This window comes from Anser brachyrhynchus (assembly GCF_964034855.1).
Source record: "Anser brachyrhynchus genome assembly, chromosome: Z".
In the NCBI taxonomy this organism is placed as follows: Eukaryota; Metazoa; Chordata; class Aves; order Anseriformes; family Anatidae; genus Anser; species Anser brachyrhynchus.
In genome coordinates, this window is record NC_137697.1 from 45,788,124 (window position 1) to 45,808,079 (window position 19,956).

The 19,956-nt window shown below is 39.2% G+C and overlaps 1 long non-coding RNA gene across 1 annotated transcript; it reads left to right on the plus strand.

Moving 5' to 3' along the window:
- The first annotated feature begins 363 nt into the window (after positions 1-363).
- Positions 364-18,803, plus strand: LOC308185587. Its single transcript, XR_013943486.1, has 3 exons — positions 364-1,085; positions 10,763-11,006; positions 17,186-18,803. It is a non-coding gene; the product is annotated as an uncharacterized lncRNA (long non-coding RNA).
- Positions 18,804-19,956: the final 1,153 nt, after the last annotated feature.

A 19,956-nucleotide genomic window follows, 5' to 3' on the forward strand; every position in this document is an offset into this window, starting at 1 on the left:
TCTCCTAATGCAGATAGTTGCACTGCAGCTGCCAGTTCCTCACCTTGTTCTTGATAGTCTTTGTGAGACACTTTTCAAAAGTAATGAATAGATTTTTCCAGCATGCTTGTGTCATTTTATGAACCAAATCTTACACTCCCTTTCCCAAAAGATATTTGTTGCCACATGCTGTTTAAAATACACACACACGCACAAAATGAAACAAACAAACAAACAAAAAACACCAAAGGGAAATATAAGGAGTTGTTAGGACGTATCCTGATTTCCCAGATACTGGCTTGCCCAGTATAACAGTTCTTTCCTTTTGTTACTCTTTAACATTTAGAAATGAGCATAAAATGTCTTTGCTGTTAGCATTCTTGGTCCATTGGTTTTGCAAACATGCAGTGAAATGTGATTAAAAAGTGTATTGGGAAGATCATATAAAGCAAGATGGCCATGGTATTCTGCTTTGAAAGAGCCACATGTTGTCTAGTCAGCAGTTCTGTATTATTGTATCTTTTAATGTACATGTTTTCTGAATTAAAAAGCAGGGGCACCAGCATAACCACAGCCCCTACATTAACAGTTCTGAACTTCCACAAAGACCTTAAATTTAACATTGTATTTAATGAAAATCAATAATCTTATACTAGTTCTGCACTGCAAACAAGTTCACTAAAGCTTCCATCGAGAAAACAATTTCATTTTAAATAATGCAGACAATATTCTTCTAGTTCTCATATAAGTTTTTTCAAATATATGCAGTAGGTATGCACATATGCAATTTTGTTTCCTGTCATAGCTATTCCTGGTAAGTCAAAAAAACCCTATGTTGTTTTCTGCCTGTTGTGCATAATTTTCTGTGGTGCTGATTTGTGGTATTTTGGACATGTCTGTGTTTACATCTACCCCACTACTAAAGGATTTTTTAAATACAAAAAGTTTTATTTTATGAAGTTTTATTTCAAGAGTTTCAATTATTCTCTTTAATTATTCTTAACAGCTAAATAGTGTCTGAAAATCAATTCTATTAACAACCATAAAGGAGGAGAGAGATAAATCAAAACAATAATGAAAAGGGAAAAGCAAACAAACTTTACAAGGTAGTGTTTTTTTTTGTTTTTTTTTTTTTTCAGAAATTGTAATTTAGAGTCCTGCTTTCACTATATCGTAATGTTATATCAGATTTGCCCCTGTGATTTGCTCCAAAAACTTTGGCTTCAGTCATGAAATGGGATTAGAGCTGCAAAATCTAAGAAAAAAGAGCAAATTATGTGAATTTGATAATATCATTGCACAGTGCACACAGAAGTTTTATTACAGTGGATGAAAGCCATACATTTTCACTTATCACGTTTGTCACTGCTATTCCAGAGCACATTATGGTTGTGTGCTCCTATATTTGTGCTATAGATTTTGGAGAGATTGCAGTTATGGCAACTGTCCTGACTTATGCTAATGACCGTACTTGGAAGTCATCTTGTTTGTATCAGTGATTGTTCCAATAATAATTTGAATTATTGTAGGGAGATAAAGATATCCCCGAAGATATCCTCCTTCCAGCTGGATCTGTGAGGAGGAACAGACAGGTCTCTGCAAATGTATAAGAACAAATAGAGTAATTCACGTCCCCCACACTGATTAACAGCCTGACTTTTGGATTTTAAAGGAATTTGGCCCATATCATAAGTATACATCATGTAATAATTATGGAGTTATAACAACAAGGTTGACAAAAATGCCTGGTTTTTGACTTTTTTTTTTTAATTATTATTATAAAAAAGCGTGGGACAGATCACAGCTGCTCATGAAAATAAAAACATTCTCTGTGTTAAAGTGAAGACCGACCTTGTTAAAAATGGACCCTCAAGTTTTCAAGCGAGCATCAAGTACAGAAATATGGTTAAAAGTGGTCAGTGTCAATGTGGTAGCTAAATGCATATTTGGAAAACATATCCACATGGGTAGTTCAAAATTATCCTGTAATATGTTTCATCATCAGTTCCAAAGTTGTGTTATGAATCCACCTGATTTTCTCCTAAATAAAAAAGTTAAAAAGATGGTTCACTGTTGCACTGAAAGCAAAGGATGTTTTGATGTCTGCGTTGATCCTATGATGCTGGTGTGATGACCCCGTAGGAAAGGGAAGGCAGAAGAAAGACAAACCTCCATCAGAGAACTGAAGTCTGATTCTTGAGGGCAAGGGAAGAACTTCATTTAATTATTATTTCTCTTTTTATTGTATCAGATGTGCTGGAAGGAAGATGGGAAAGAGGATGTTTCATAGAAATGCAAAATGAGAGATTTGGAGGGATTCAATAGTAGTTTAAATTGAAACACATCTCTGCTTACTTATGCACTCTATTAGAGCTATAAGCTCTGGTACTTTAGCCATAGCCCCTCAGCATAGTCAGTTGTTATATATACCTGGAATTAATTAGGAATGATGAATGCACAAATTACAAACTCAAAATTTCTGCAGAAGAACCCCACGTAAGTTGATTTGAAGTTAAGACTACAGCTGGTTTGCTTCGTTTGCCTGCCACTGCCAAATTTAAGAGACAGCTTTGCCCAGAAAAGCTTACTCAGCTTTTAGTGGCCCTGTAGGCCTACTGAAACTCGTTACAGTTTCAGTAATACACACAATTTAAGAACTGTCTGTGATTCAGTTTGAGTTACTTCCAGAAATTACCTGAACTGTTGTATGAAGTAACAGTGAAGATAATGAAAATCCTCCTTTTTTAAAAACCAGTTCTTGAGACTGCTAAACAATAATGCTCTTCTGGGTTCCAGAGGAAGTATACTTTTTTAAATCAGCTCCATTTCTTCATTAAACAATCACATTTTTTCCAAAAAGCGATGTATGACATCTCTAATACTGCGTTTTTTTGAATACCCACACCTCCGAATTAAGTATGCACATGTATAAATTATTATTATTATTACTATTATTGTTTTTGTTGTTGTTGTTATTATGTTGAAAAAAATAATAATAATGCAGATATTCCTGTAATCTTTACCATCTTTAATTGTCAGTTGCATTTCTGGTATGTTCTGGATTCCTGTACCAGGGACCTTGCTTTCACTCTGGGTTGAAAATGAGGCTTATTGTAGAAGGCAGTCATCTGGACCAGGCACAATTTACCTTTGGTTAACCCATTCAGACTCTTCCGAGCAACTTTCTTACCTTTTGTGTGTGAAGAGATGTGATCCAAAGGATTTGCTTCATGATTTTCCCAGGCACAAAAGTGAGGCTGATTGGCCTGAAGTTTCCTGTCATCCTTTTCTCCATTTATTGAAGTTGGTGTAAAATGTGCTTTCCTGTAGTCATTAGAGACCTCCATCAGACTTCTCAACTTTTAAAAGAATACAGTGGCATTGCAAGGACATCAGCCAGCTCTCAGCATGCTGAGTACAGCCAGTTGGGTCCCATGGATGTTTTGGTTGTGTTCTTACAAGCCATGCCCAATTTGGCCTTCATCCACTACTGGTCCTTTTCTTCTTTCTTGAAACCTTTTGCTAAGCATAAAGTTCAGGGAGAGCTTGCTGGTGAGGACTGAGGTTAAGAAATCTGAGAGGCCATCTCTTCTACCTGTGTCCTCTGCCGCTAAATCACCCATCTCTTTCAGCAATGGGCCCACATTTTCCTTGCTCACCATTTTAAATTAATACAACAGCAGAAGCTCTAGTTGCCCTTAATATCTCTTACAAGCATCAAGTACAGCTAAGCTCTGACTTTGCTGACATCATCCCTTGGTGACCAGGCAATATTTCTGAATTGGTCCTTTGGGCCTGTGTCTTCTTCCCATTGCTGTATGCTGCGTTTTTGGGCTGGAGTTCTGCCATGAGTTCCCTGCTTAGTCAGGTATATCTTCTAACAGGTCTGCTTGTTGGCCAGGGCATCAAAGTGATCATTCTTGTGCCTGGAGGATGCTGTCCTTAAAGGCCTGCCAGCTTACCTGAGCTACTTTGCCTTTTGGAGCTGCCTTCAGTGGATTCCATGTACCTGCTCCCACTGAATAAACCCAGCCCTGTTCACCTGAAGTCCTAGGTCTGTACTCTGCTTCTTGTCTTCCTCTCTCTCTGCAAGATCATGACCTTTGATCTTGACCATGATCACTTTGAGGTCACTACAGCCAAGACTGTCTTTTATTATCACCTACCCTGACAGTTCCTCCTTGTTTTTTACAAGAAGTATGTAACACTTGCACTGTGATCCCTGACATCTGTCCTGTTCCCCTCCGTCTCCACCCTCTGCTTTTCAACATGGTCCACAACTTGCTTACTCTGCTACGGGTCATTCTCTCCCTTCCCCGTTGCTTCTAGTTTACATCTATCCTTATCAGGACAAAGGGATCCCTTCGGGCAAAGGGATTTTTTTTTTGCTGTGTAAGGTGGTGTTCAAATTTTGAACAAAACACCACTGGGTCCCTTCCAGGCCAGCATCCATATTTTAAAGTATGACAAAAGAGGGCTGTCTTTCTCCCCAAACACATTCTTTGTTCCCCAGACTCAAGCTTTCCTCTCCACTTTTACAAGCCTGTGGATAACCTATTAACTCATGTGCTTGTACATCAGTGAGTGTTTTAGAGGTTCACCCTTCACCTGGCCTGGTAAGAAATCTTCTCTGCTACAAGCAACAGTGCATTTTATCTTAATTGTGATGTCCTATGTTCAGTCCCTGGTGTAGGCTGGGGAAAACAGCTATTTCACATTTATGTTCTAGTTAATTTATCTGTGCACACATTTTCTTCTTGACCTTTCTTAATTCCTGGGAATTTGATAGGTTTCTTATCTTGGTGACAAACACAATGCTCTTTTATACAGCTTCTAAAACTTTCATGAAAATTGATTTTATTTTATTTTTTTGTTCTTTTGAAAGCATTGATAAAGTCATGTCAAGTTGCTATCTTGGATTTATTATTTCACAAAATAAAATCTCTGGGCTATGGACGAGAGTCTGAAAGCTTTTTGGTAGCTGAAAAAAAGGGAATATTAAGCTAATGCACTATTAGATCTAGAATGCGATATCCATTTTTCATTGCAAGCAATCTGTGCTTCTTTTTTTTTTTTCTTTTGTTTCTTTTTTTTTTTTTTTTCTGTCTGGTCCCAGAGAAAAGCCATAGCATCTGGCTGTTTTGAACTAAGACATCTTTATACTGCTTGAACAGTGTAGCAGAAGTTTTATGATGAATGTGAATATGAAGTAACCACTAGAAGATACCTAAGGTTCATAATAAACAACCTGTTACATTAATATTTTAATGACATAAAATTGCCTTTCTTTATAAATGATCATACAATGCTGAAAAAAAATAATTTAACTTTGGCATTAGGAAAGAAGGGTGCAATGAAACCTTCTGCTACATATATAAAAATTTTTACAGGATTTTAAAAAATGATTTCTCTCCCTCTTCACTTCAAAGGTGAAAATAAAAAAAAAAAAAAAAGACAAAATCATGAATGAGAATTACCTCATCATTTGACATTTTAAGTTGAACACTGTTTCGCAACAACAGCAGACACTCCATGTGCCAGAATGTGAGCTCAATCCCTGTTGCATGAAACAAGGACTCATGTCAATGGCCACTGAGTCAGAAGAGCTGTTCTCAATTAGACTGGGATGGGCAAGGGATGGGGCTCACAGCATGACAGTGCTGTGTGCCTCCTTCCTGAAGGTTTGGGGACCTGTGCTCTAACAGCTTGTACCTGCCTAAATCACCCTAGAAATTCAACCATGTTTCCTCTTCCCTTTTTCCCACCTGCCTCATCTCTATAAAAATACATATGTTTGGCTACCTTTTCCACTAAATCTTGGCTTTACTGAATCTGCCACTAGTGTTCAGTTCTCTCAATACTGTCTGCTCTCACACTGAAACTGGAAAACATCATTGTTGTGTACTAAACTGGCACACTTTGTCCTTGATAAAAGATTATCCAAGAAGTACTAGAACTGCAGGCTCTCTCTCCCAAATAATCCTTTCCCCTTTCCAACTACTCTTTCTGAGTGAAAACCAGCTCTCTCAGGAGTGCTATCTTCAAAATGCTAACTGTATGCTCTTTGAATTAAAGGAGCTCAGAATCAATCCTCCCTCCCACCCTCCAAATGCCTGAGCAAGGCAAATTATCTAGGGTTTTTGTTTTGTCTTGTTTTGTTTTTCTTCTCTGCTTAGCCCACTAGCCTGGGTCACTGACAATTAATATCACAGCTTCTATGGACAAACAAGCCTACAGAAAGAGAAAGGAAGAGAAAGAAGCATGTTTCACTGGTTGCTTCAAAGACTTGTTGGACAGTGCAGGGGAGGGGAAAGAAGGCAAATATGTATGCTACCATGTTTGTGAAAAAGAAACTAATGGTATATGTAATTCCTCTATTCTGTGCAGGGAGGGCGAGGCCAGAATCAATATTGGCTTTAGGTTAACTGAGCAGATGTTTCTCTTGGATTTTGTTAGTTGAGGACTGGTAAAAGCAAAGGATATATGAACTAGTGAACACACCAGTATGCTGTTGCTTGATTTAATGCAGCGAACTCCTTCACACCTGCAGATAATATCTGTACATTTCCAACAGCAAGAAAAGGACTGGGCTGCATTTCCCCGTTCGCTACCCTGTCATGTGAGAAGTCTACCCTTCATTTTAACTTACTCTGTCATAAAAGCTTCCTACAAAGACAATGTGGTTTCTGTTATTTGACAATAGTAAAGCTATAAGAAATATAAATAGCACCATCAAACTTCAGAAAATATCAGGAAGCAAACGAGACATAGATACATTGCAAAGCTATATGAATACCTGACCTCATTCACTATCACATTGCTATTACATTCACTTTCAACACGAGTCTGGAACTGCAGCCCACCTACATCTACTTCAGCTCCAAAGCACCCCTTACATATGCAGAGCCAAGTGAGCTGTACTTGGTGCAATAGGGATTTAGGCTGACTGACATTTAGGAAGTGGATTCATAAGACATTTATAAAGTATCTGGTCCTCCACATAAAGAGATGAAGGCAGACAATTTTTACATGAGAGGATGCAAAGCTCATAGTAGTAATTTCTACTTTCTGTTACAGCAGTTTAGGTCTAGGTAACCCCACAAAATCCATTGGAATTTAGTTTCCTTTTTATGCCTCAGAGAAAGTTTTCTTTTAAACAATGAATGCTGTAGCTGTATGTTGCAACCCTTACAGTCCCTTTCCAGAAGGATTAAGTGTTCTCTTCATGCAAAACTCAAAATGGGGCCAAAAAAAATGAGAGGAACACCACTCCTAAGAGCTGTGCCTGATGCAGCATTTCTGCACTATTTGTTGTGCTGTTAAAAATCCCTTCCCTTCAGATAGTGTAGGTTCCTCTATGGTGAGCCTCCTCTCGTCGCTAGATGTAATACCATCTTGAGCCAAGATCCCTGTTAGAAGTGGAGAAAGTAACTCTAACGCTAGAACTCATAATTGAGTTTGAGCCAATCTTGAGCAAAAATTTGGCTGTAGATGGATCAATGATTTAAACACGTTGTGGCTAATTATTTGCCTGTAGTATGAAAAACACTTCAGAAGTTTCCATTTTTTTATTCTACAAACTCTCCAACAGCCAGACCCGAAGCCCAGTAAAACCCATAGGTTCCTTCAGCAGACTGCAGATTACATTCTGAATGCAGGCAGGTGTCTGCCTAGGGCAGTGAAATTTCTAGGTCCACTCTATTCACCTGGGATCTATGAAATGGGGTTAAAGAAGGAAAGAAGGCAGTTCTCCACCGACATTTTCCCATGATCCCAGCTGTGGGAAGAAGCAGATATAATGCTGTGACATTCACCCACGTCACACTGTGTCAGCCTGCTAAACTGGCACTTCATCCTTCCCCAGCTGTGTATTTTGCAATTATGTCTCTCAGTTGTCTTTTCAGGTAGGAAGGAATAGCTAACTTCAGGTCTAACAGCCTTTCCCAAACTGTTGCAATGAGCAATGAAAAACTCATTAAAACTAGTCAGCCCATTTCTCCCCCCACACACATATATGCACACTGGTGTGCTTCCCCATAGCATAGCTTTCTCTTGCTGTCTCAATTAATTAATTCTTTTGTTTTTCTCTTCCTATCAGGTGGACTGTTAGGTTATATTTATTCTGATTCAACTCAAAACATGATTCAAACATGAATCTGAAGGCAGAATAATCCCTGCTGGCAATAGAGAAGCACATTTGGATTCCTTCCCCTCATAAAAAATGGAGTAATGGTTTCAGGTTACTCTCAATGGATGCCATGTTTTGGAGGAAAAAAAAACCTTTCCCTCAAAATATTTCATTTTTTTAGAAAAAAAAATGAGAAAATAATTTCAACAGAACCCTGTTGTATTTCTTTTATCAAAGAATAGGCAAACAGCTTTTCTTCAACAATGTACCCCCCTTTGTTTCTGTTATATTTTTTATTATTATTATTATTTTACAAGAATGCAGTTATTGTGTGTATATATATATTGTAGTATATTTAAAGTATAATATTTTGAACAGAAAGAAGAAATTAAATGAATCTATGAAGCATACTAAAATTCTTTGGTAAGATTTCAGCAAAAATTTGGAAGGGGAAAGGGTCATTGGAGCCCACTGCTCTCTACAGTTAACTACAAAAATGTTTAGATGTAGCATGAACATCCCTCAACGGATCATGTTCTTCCACGCCCTGCCTGCATCCAGTTCCTTCAGAACACTTTGTGGCTTTCGAAGTAAGAGTAGTTATCTCAAGTGGAAACCCAAAACTGAAGTGGGATTCTGCAAAATAAATAATTAAACAAACAAAAGCACCACCACTATCACCAAAAAAAAAATAATCCGTAAAATAAAAGCCCAACCCAGATACAGTAGCTCTGGTTCCTCACTTGAAGAAATATGTTACGCTTTAAAAATATACAGCCAACTCAAGGGCTGGTCCTGGACAGCTTCCAAAGATACTGGATGCTATTTTTAAAGCAGTTCCTTCCCCCTACACCCCACTGCTGTGTCACAGGACACTTCAACATTGATCTCAGGCCTATGAATATTTGATGAGAAATCACACAGCTTTTAAGAAAACCACACCCCTGGAGAAAAGCTGTTTCCTGAATGTCCATTATTCTTGTGTTCAAGTATGTATTGAACAGTTCTAAGACTCAGCACTTTTCTTTATCCTTTCCCCCCACACACACACCCCTGCAGAAACAATCCTTACAATATGGGATTGCAAAACAGATTTTTTTTGTTGTTGTTGTTCCTGTTTAAACTCTGAATAACTCCACCAATCAGGGCAGTTGTAATCTTCTGAATGTTCTTGTATTGTTTTCAGGGATTATGGTAGAAATGTCCCAAAAGTTCAAACAAATACACATGTCAAGCTTCACAGCTCTAGGATAAGAGATTTTATTATATATGCCACCAAATATTTAAGTAGTAAGCCAATATAAATACATACCTTATTTTCTTACATTTACACTGCAGCATTGGTTCTTTCTGTAGAGTAAACAGAAACCCTGTTTGTTCACTGCACCTTATCACCATATCATCAGTCATCAGAGAAGCCATTTGTTCTAAATGGCTGAAAGTACATGAGGTAATCACCTATGGCTCTCAAGCACCAGGCCTGATTTTCTCCCTCCAGTAGAAGTTTTCACCTGCTGACCCCTGTTTTGATGGCAACCAACAAAGTCCGATTCAGATCCAAAGGCAGAGGGGCCACAGGGTGCATGGTTCACAGAGACCTTGAAAAATTTCCTTTCACCTCTCCCACCCTGAAGCTGCAGTCAGCTCCATGTAGAAAAAAAAAAAAAAAACACAATTACTTTACATGTTTCAAGACTGTAGGAACACAAAAGCTGCTATACAGAAGCTCCCCTGTCATCAGAGACACCGAAGCTGGCAAGGAAGCTACAGCAGCTCACTTTAAGAACTACATAACCTGAGGGGAGGAGGGCCTTCTGGAAAGGAAACTTAAGCCTTTCCCTGGTTTAGCCATCTTGGATACATTTTTAGGGACCTCCTCCCCAAAGATAGACACAAAATTGAAACGCTTTTTTGAAGGCCGCAGTATGAAGAAGAATGAAAACACAGGGAATTTTGAAAGGGGTTGTGTTCTGCTCATGTTTAATTAGTTAATTCTTTTCCAAGCTGTGACGCACATGAGAAAGCTGAAGAAACACCCTCCAGTGAGCGCTGCATATGGCCGTTCATGTTTCATGTGAAAATGTCGTCCTATTTCCAGGGTCAGGACTCCCTGAATGCAGCAGACCACTTACCCCCTTCCACTACAAGCTGAAAACAAGCCTGCAACCCAGACAGCTGCTACACAGCGCACAGGCCACTTGTACCTATTTAAAGAGTGATCAGCTTCAGTTTTGAACATTGTTAGTCATTTACCACTGCTGTGGAGAACTCTGTGTGCTTATTTTAGCAGCATGGCCAATTAGAGATCAGCAACTTGCCTATCCATAGATGTAAATAAGCACAAATACGTTCATTAACAAAAGAACTCTCACTCATTTTTTATTAAAAAAATAATTTAGATGTCCCACTTTTTTTTTTTTTAATTTGTTTAAATATTAAACCACTGTTGTATCCTCATAAGGAAAAAAAATAATAAAAGAAGAAACATTCTGTAGCTTTAAACCATTCTTGACTGTAAGCCAAAGAGAACCCTGTTGAAACAAATTGTTCCATCTTTGCAGAGAAAACAGTTAGGAGATGGAAAACTGGAGCTGTGCTCCAGTGACTGGTTTCTGTAACAGGCTGATGCTCATCGGTGCCATCTCTAAATCCCAGCAGGTGGATATGCACAGTTGCAGCACCTTCCAGTAGACAGCTGGCACCTCTGTTAAATATTTTGTGGCAATACGTGAGTGCAGAGATGACCACAAGAATGCACCACACATGCTGTGCTGAGGTCTGATTTAAATGTCTGAAGCCAAAAGAAGCTCCACGGAGACTGCTGAGGACACGCGCTGCATAAAGCAGCTTTTGACTACTCTGTGACTCAGAGGAAAACCCAGGACACTCATAAAATGTGGTAAGAACACTGCTAAAAATGGATTTCTGCACTCCCTCTTTCACTTTTCTTTCTTGGTCAGCTTGGCACAAGCTCCTCCTTCAAGCTCAGTGGAACCACTCCCTCTGTCCCAGGCCCTGAGTCCTGACACCAGACAATACCAGCATCTTTGCATCCTTCTCAGCCCCAGTGGCAAAAATACCACTCACTAAGCTTACTTAAGTATGGGCTCAGTGGATCAGGACTCCAAGGTGCTGCACTAACAGTACCACACAGTGACCTGAAATGGGTGGAGCTAATTAGCAGCCCCATGGTGATTTCCATGCTAAAACCATCACCATACCAGGGCTGGGCTAGGGCAGAAGCTCCTCAGCAACCTGAACTGCAGCTGTGAAAAAAGGAGATAAATGGGTACAGACCAGGATCCAGCTGCATACCCATGCCCTTAGCAATTCTTTATTCATTTGTTTTACACAGGATCTGTGGTATCCTTGAAAAACATTCTTAAGGTATGCATTATGTGGAATTTGGGGCTAATTCCCTATGAAAATTCAGGTCTACAGCTCATATCAGAAAGAAGCTGGCTATGTTTTTGCGTAGTCCTACAATACCTTCTACTGTGTGTAAGTAAAAGGAAGAAGCAAGAAGATCCAGACTAATCTTACTGCTCTCCTCCAGTTTATCCCTCCTCTCACAAAACCTACAGGTTGCAAAAAGCTCTGCGCAGTTTTCAGGGATGCTATCTAGCCTAGTCAAGCCCAAGCCACTACAGATAATTTGTGTTATAGCAATTGCGTGCCAAGGAACTTCCTCAGGGAGACAGTCAACAGCCAGCAAGGCACTCTACAAGGAAGGGATTACATCCTGGACCAAAAGTTTGCTTTCAACAGAGCACTCTTCTCACGCTTACGTTATAGCAGAAACAACTGTTGTGCTTCAGCCACTCCCTCTAAGTGCAATTGCTCCATACTCGCTTCTCACTCTGAGGTAAGCAGGAACATATGCTAAAGAGCTACACGGGCCTTTTCATCGTAGCTGAATAAGGGCTACAAATTCTCATGAATTAGCACAGAAACAGTTTGGCTTTTACTTGGGTCTACAGTGGTACCATCAGTGAACTGAAATGTGCACTCAGGCCTAGGTGCTAATCATCTAACCTATTTCTTAGTGACACATAGCTAAGTAGCTTCAGACTCCTTTCTTTCTTTCCTTCTTGAGCCATTTATTTTTTTGTCCTTAAATCTGAACTACTGCTTGCTCTGCTCATGTTCAATTCTGTATTTAGACTGCTGAATGACAAACAGAAGAGGGAATGAAGGAACAAACTCAGGTGACACTTAATATCTAGATATGCTTTTGCCATGCATGTGACAGAGGAAAATGAAATTCCAAGAATCAGTGAATATAAGCCAGTGATATATATTGCTTTGATCCCCACATACAAGCCTTGAATTAAACACTCCCAGGTTATTCCCATTACTGAAAATACTCTCCCTGAAGAAATCAAATTTTTGAGGCCTAAAGGTAAAACATCCCAACTGCAGTGAACTTTGTTTAGTCCAAGCGACTGTGCATTTGTTTTTCTCAGGGAAGCAAAACTTCTGTAGGTTAATTATTCATAACTTGAAGTAAGGATTCCTCTCCACTAAGTATCATTAATATCCACTGTAAAAGCAGTATGATCACGGTACATTAACAGTTTTTAGCTACATCTCAGACATTGTTTTCTCTTTCCAAAAAGGGTTCTCTGACTGTAGCAGTAATATATTTTCAAAGTTTTCCTTAGCATAGTCACAGCATACCTCAAACCCTATTTTCAGCCAAAGAAACGGAGGAAACTGCTATATACCAGTGGTACGTGGATTTTTTTTTTCCTCATCACCACCAAAACTATTTGCAGACCATAACTAACTTACAAGTCTAGCACACAATATTAAAGAGCCAATGTAAAAATATCGAAAATGGTAGAAGGCCAGATTGTGAATTCTATGGATTTTCACCAGCTGAAGATGTAATATACATTCAATATGTATTGCAGTCTGTTTATTTATCTAAGATAGGTTACAGCTTGACATAACCTTGCCAAGAATGTCAAGTGATGGAATCCAAATATTTTGACTGTGGTGATTAGACCACTAACATATCCTCTCTTTCTAATAGTTTCTTAAGTTTCACTTTATTAAATATGTACTGCAGGGAATAATCCTGCATTGGCAATGGAAGTGACATGAAGAACTATTACTTCAAGAACCCATTCATCTCACGTTACCATGATTCCAAATGGATATCATTTTAATCTATTGGACAGTGCAAACTATAGCTGATAATGGTAAACCTTGTGTTATTTTTCACTGGGGCCAAAAGCCAATCAACCAAAATTCTTCCCCAAAATGACTCTATAACTTAGTTACAAATCTTTGGGGAAAATGAAGAACAAAAAGAGAAAGAAAGGGGTTTATGAAGTACACACTAACAGCCACCATCTCGGAACAATGATTCTGCAAATGGACATTGCTTTACCTAATCACTGGAGATTTTCCTACTATCTGATGAATATAGCCCTTTGCCCTTCCAAATTTCTGGTAGTGTATTAATGCATCAGAAAGAGAGGAACCATGCATTCAATGCCTGTCTTTCCTGATCAATAGAGGTTTGCAAAATTGATCTGTCAGAAGCACGGTCTCTCCACTAGTGACATATATTTATGCTCTGCTATATTTAGGTTTTAGAAGCAGGAGTTTTCAATACTGTGGCTTAATTCACCTGTTGCAAATAAAATACCCATTATGATCCAAAGAACATTTAGCCTTCTATGTATAGCTAGACTTGAGTCAGCTCAGGTTTTACAATCAAAAATGAACATTTTTCCACTGTCAATGAACATTTCCCCAAGTTTACATTCACCTCAAATTATGGTTTTACTTCCTATGAGCAAACTTTTCCAAGGCAGAAGTGTAATTATGGTTGCAGAATTCAAAATGTTCTTGCTAGCATCTTCTTTGACCAAGCAAAGGAAGAATTTGGTCAAAGCTTGCAATTACTGGCTAATTATCATTTCAACTTTTATGTATTTAATCTTGTTACACAGAAGATCTTCCTGACTTTCACACAAGATATAAATAGTTAGCTCATCAACTTCAAGCTTCGAGAGACTGTGGCCTGTTTTCAGATGTGCTAAGCCACTGGCTATTCCTACTGACATCTAGTAGTTAACACTGGTTACTTAACACTATTGGGAAAAATGTCTGTTTATTTGGGTAGTTTAGTGAGGATTTAAATGCCAAATTTTGCATTTTACTTAGCCAAAAGTCTTACAATCAATGAACTACAGCAATATTCCTGCCAATTCTCCTTTGGAGACACAGATGAGAAGGGAAAGCTGTTTTTGTAAAGCAGCTGCCTGGGGATTACTTTGGGGGTGCCATTTTTTGTTTGTTTGTTTGTTTGTTTTTTTTGTTGTTGTAGCTGTTGTTTCGCTTTGTTTTACATATGTACATGCAAAAAATACTAGTCCACTGGAATCTCGTGAAACAGACCGCGATCATTCCTTCTTGGTGCAGTGCCAAAAAATTCCAGAGGTCTGCAGTGAAAACACTTTGTGCACCATGTAACTGCTCCTTCAGAAGGAAACGTGCATCTTCCTACAAGTACTCTCTGCCAAAGGCAGTGTATCCAGAGAAAGACTAGACACTCCCTGTGGCCTTCATGCAATATACAGCAGCTTCTTGGAGCCATATATGATAACATCATCTCCCCTCGTGGCACCTGGCTCCCTGAAGAGCTCTTTGCTGGAGACCTGCCCCACTGGCAGATCAGATACAGAGTTCCTAACATTTCCTTCTCCAGAGCAACTGCACAGAATTACATCCTGTGGTTTCCTGCAAGGGTGACTATGTTAATGCCAAAGCTAATTTCACATCCTACAGCAGAGAAAATTATTAATACTATCCCATTATGGCCATAAATAGGGTCAGTTTTGAGGGGGGAAGGTTTGTATTCTTTTTTCCTTTTCCTATTATTTTTTCCTTTTCTACACTGATTTTCTTTTGGATCTTCCACTTGAAAATTCAGAGATATGTATGTATGAAGAAAGTCAAGACAAAGAAATTATATGTCAGACAAAAGAAATCGGAAAAAATACTTTCTCTTGCCACTTATGACATGTCAAAGAAAATACTCTAAACAGAAAAACATGATAGTATTTTATCCCCAGAATTACTGAAACTCTTTTTGCTTATTTCCACAGAATAAAATGGGAAGACCTGTCTGCCTGTACACATGCCATGCCATAGTCCACGTTTCACTGGAAGTTTCATGACTGAGATATGTGCCTTTTGGGAAAGTGTAGCAAAGAGATTAAAAAGCAGGCAGCACTGAGCATGACAGCATTAGCAGGGCTAAATGTAGCACAAAGATCATGATATCAGATGAGTTCACATTTAGCCACTGATCAGAGTGAAACCCTGCCTTTCTTCCTGGGAGCCAGCACCTCTGTAGCAGAGCGATGCAGGCCAGGCTGAGCAAATGCACCCTGTGCTGGGCAGTACTGTTCCCAACCAGAAAGAGCACGTCATCATTGCTTTTCATCTCTCTGTGCATTTGCTGTAGCCTATAATGCTATTTTTTCAAGGGAAGGAAAGCTTCCAAGTTTTTCTGATCTGCAAGCTGCCTCATGCTTAATACTTTGAAAACCTGAGGGCTCCTGGTAGAGATGGTGAAAAGCAGAGACCAATTTTCATGTTGGCTCATTTTCGAGGCTCCCCTGAAAAGAGCAGAGCACTGATTATTTTTGTTTATGTTTACTTTCTCCTCTGTAAACAGATAATTTACTGCTGTTTGCAATGAAGGTTTAGATCAAGTCATGAGAAGCTAATAGCAGCTAGTTAGATTTACATAAAAATAATATGCATTCACACATAAAACTAGAGTCAGTTCACTGCAACCCTGTATCAGTCAATATGTTTAAAAAGCATATTAATTTCAATGAAAAACTCTGCTTTTCAGTTTGACTAAACCAATATAGTTTTCTATTCTGTATAAGTCAATTTTCCAAGTCAAATTTTAAACAAGGATAAAAATGCATAGCATGATTTTGAATTTTCAGCCAAGTTCTTCATTCTTTTCTGGTGCAATAAAGATATAAAGATCCAATGACAACATATAGTATTCTGGAAGCAGATAGTAACAGGTGTAGAAGTAACAGGTAGTAAAAGTAAATAAGTATTAAAAGCCATGAAAGTAGTAACTAAATTTTGCCTCAAATATTAAAAAGCTAAAAGTGTGTTTTATTGTTCTGGGTTTTATTCCATATGTATCTCATTCAACTTTTGAATTATGTTTCCCTCAGATGAACTTAGTCAAAAAAAAAAGAAAAGGAAGATCTTAAAGATTAGCTCATACTGTATAGTCTGAAATGGAAACAAGCTAATACTTAATTAACCTGGTATGTTCAGATGAAAGAGTTTTTGTCTATAATCTTGAAGCAATATTGGTTACCATACCACTCCTTCATAAATGAAATGTATTTAAGCATCTCAAAACTCCACACAGCACAATAGCTTTTTCTTCCTGAATGTTTTCAAACTTTTCCTATAGAGTAAATTACATCCTTTTCAAGAGATAGCTGTCGCTAGTGGAAGGGCAGTTGATTGCTTTTCATTCCATAAATGACCAGGTTATATCTTTGTGTCAACCACAGTCATTGACTTGGAATGACATACAAGAGTTCTTGTTATATAGGTAGTATTTTCCATTAAATAGAAGTTTTTTGGGGGGTATGGGAGGAGAAAAACTGTTTCACCAGCTCTGCTGGAAGCCTCTACGGCTATAACAGGTGGAAGCAGGAAACAGGGCCAGAATTATTTCATTCACCAGGCTCTCAGAAGAGTCCCAAGAACTGTTTCCTCAACGACTACAAATAATCTAGGTCTGCTGAACATGTGTATACCACTAATACAGGTGACTCAGAGCTGGTTTAGTCTGGGGAAGCACACAGAAGTGTAACAGAGTTACCCAGCTGAACCATATTCTTTGGAATGCAACTCCCATACAAGCTTGCCCTACTTTTTCATGAAACATGCAGTCTATAATTAGCCTCTGTCTGCCAAGAAACTTTGAAGAAAGTTCTATTAATACCTCCTTTTCCACCTGACCACTTTGTCCATACGTACAATGAGTTGTTTTTATGTGTTTCCATGCAGAAAGAACAAACATTATCGCAACTTGTCTGAAGAGACTCTCTTTAGAGGAAGGCAAGAGGCAAACAAAGAACAGAAGAAAAAATCCTATTGGAGAGTACAGAGGGTACAGACTTGTGTGAACAGTGAACATCTTGTGCCTAACCAAAGGGACAGATGCTCCCCTGAGACTTCATTCAGTCTGAGCTGCCATGGACAAAATCCCAGAATCACAGCAAAAACATCAATGCAAACACCATGGCTACAGGTCCCACAGGACAAATTCATTTGCATGCTTTTGAAAAAGATGGAGCAGACCCAGAAGCAAAGTAGCACCACCTTGTAGAGACATGCTTTTTTTATAATGAGCAAACGGATCAAGAATAGTTAGAAAAGATAAGTGGCTTAGCACGTTAACTGCCTCCCCAGGAGAGTGCAATTAGTGTCTCCTTTGGGTTTCTAAAGGCACGAGTCTCCTCTTAGTTGCATTTGTAAACTCAGTTGCTGCTCTGTACATCTTCAAGGTACTCAGCACTCTGCAGTGCCCTCAGCTTATCTCTATTGGCTTTGCATCTGACTGTAAATTCCACCAGGGAATAAGCTCCGTACACATGCCAGGTTAATATAAATTGATATGAAACTGAAACAGTTCAAAAGTTTCTAATTTTAGCTCCTGAACCTACCAAAATGATACACTAAACAAAGCTTTTGCTTAAAGAACACCAAATGCTAAGCACTACACATTTATGATCCCCAAATACTCCTGAGTGATAAAAGAAGCAAAGGCACTTTCAGATTTTGGTAATGGTGTTCTACAATGGCCACAGGTCATTAACTTTTCAGGTCAAGAGCCCAGAGCTACATATGCAGCTTTTAAAGCACACAGAAGTGTTGCCTTGAAACAGGCCAGGAAGAAAGCTTTTCTGGTGTAGGGTGGTGGGAAAGGTCTGCCCAGTAATCAGGGCTAAGAAGACATGGTGAAGACTATCAAGTAGGTACAGAGAATGTAATTGCAGTGTTACAGACTTGTCAAGTGGAGGAAAATAAAAGTTTTCAGGTCACTGGCTTCTCCATCCAGTCCTTTCAGGTAAACAACCTGCACCAAGGCTTTCTCTGTCCTTTGCCCATATGTCTCCTTTTTTCCCCTTCCTTCTTCTCCAGCTGGTACTTCAATTCCCAGGCCTGTATTCACTTCACAGCATTGTTCCATATCTCATCCTGCCTTTTATCTGCTGTGTTTCTCCTCACTTACACTTTATAAAAATATTTATTTATAGTTCCCTCCTCCCAACAAATTCTCCTTTCTTTCTAAACTGCTCTCCATAATTTACATCACATTTGATACCTACACACTGTTCTCTCCCTTCCTTCCTCACTCCCTGCCTCTCTGTTTCATCTGTCCTGATGATGGACTGTGAACTGTTAAAGACCATTTAGGACTTCGTGCCATTCAGGCCTCCTATTCACAGTCATATAATAAAAATTGTTACAAGCAAGCACTGATGTCTTCACTGTCCACAGGTCTGCCTGTTACTTTACCAGAAAAATGAATCTTGGCTGTATGCTAAAGACGCGCCTTTAACTCACACCTTTTCTATTTTTACCCTCATATTTTTACCTTCCAGACTATGGACAGCCTTGCAACGACAACATCTAGTGATACAGTCCGTGTAATTATTTCACAGGGGCCAGAAACTCCTCCGCCATCCAATACAATCCTCTATCTGGTTCAGCCTGCTGGCTGAAAGGGCAACTATCCAGCTGCCTGCACTAAGACCACAGGAAGATATCTGAGGACCAGATCTGGTTGCTTTTCCTCCAAACTTCAGCAAGGTGGGAGAGGCACCTGACCTAGGCCCTCCCTGTTCTCTTCAAGTGCAGGGAAGTCCTGAATGTATTGCAGCATCACACACCACCTTTCCAAAGGTGCATGTACTGCTGTAGGCATGAAAACTGTTCTTGGTACTTGCTTTGAGTGTGGGAAAGACATTCAGACCTCCAGCTTGCAATATATATGTGCTAAGAGCTTTACAAAATCCATAGGAGAAAATTATTTTGTGACCTTCATGGTAGTGTACAAATGGGAGACATTGGATGCTGAATTTATGGGAGGCCTCCAGAGATCTTTTAGACCCAGGAGTCTAACTGGCAGCTGCATTTCTCACTCCAGTCCTCCCAGTTTGGCTGAGGCACTGCAGAGCCTCCGTACTCCATGCTGTATCTATAGGACAGCAGAGGGAGAGGGAGGGAAAAACCACTGGCTAGGGACCAGTGTACTCCCTGTGTAGTTCAGCAACATGACCGTGAGACAATGGTTAACATGGTTGCTGATTTCCAGCTTGTGATTTAATTCCATAGCATATCAAAGAGTTACCCAACTTTCACCAGTTTTGCTGAGTATATGCTAGATCTCCACATCATCGTTCATTCTCTATTGGCAGGATTATAACATGTCTCTGGATAACATTCCTAGGAATAAGCACAGAAAATTTGCCAGCTGAGTTCCCACGGAGATATGAGCCTGACTTGGAAGCTGTCACTTGCTCTACCTGCTCCTATATGTTCTGCATAGTGAACAACTTATCTCCTCAGCAGTTCTTGAAATCACTTCAGTGCTCTTATTTGCCAATTGCACCAGGAGAAACAAAGGTAGAATTTAACAATTACATTTTGAAGTTGAAGGAAAGATGGAAGAAAACTAGTAAAGAAAAAGAGAGACATAGCCCTTTTAAAAAAGACATTCACTCATTTAAGTAACTGAGTGACATTGCCAGGAGGTACAGGCATGTATTGGT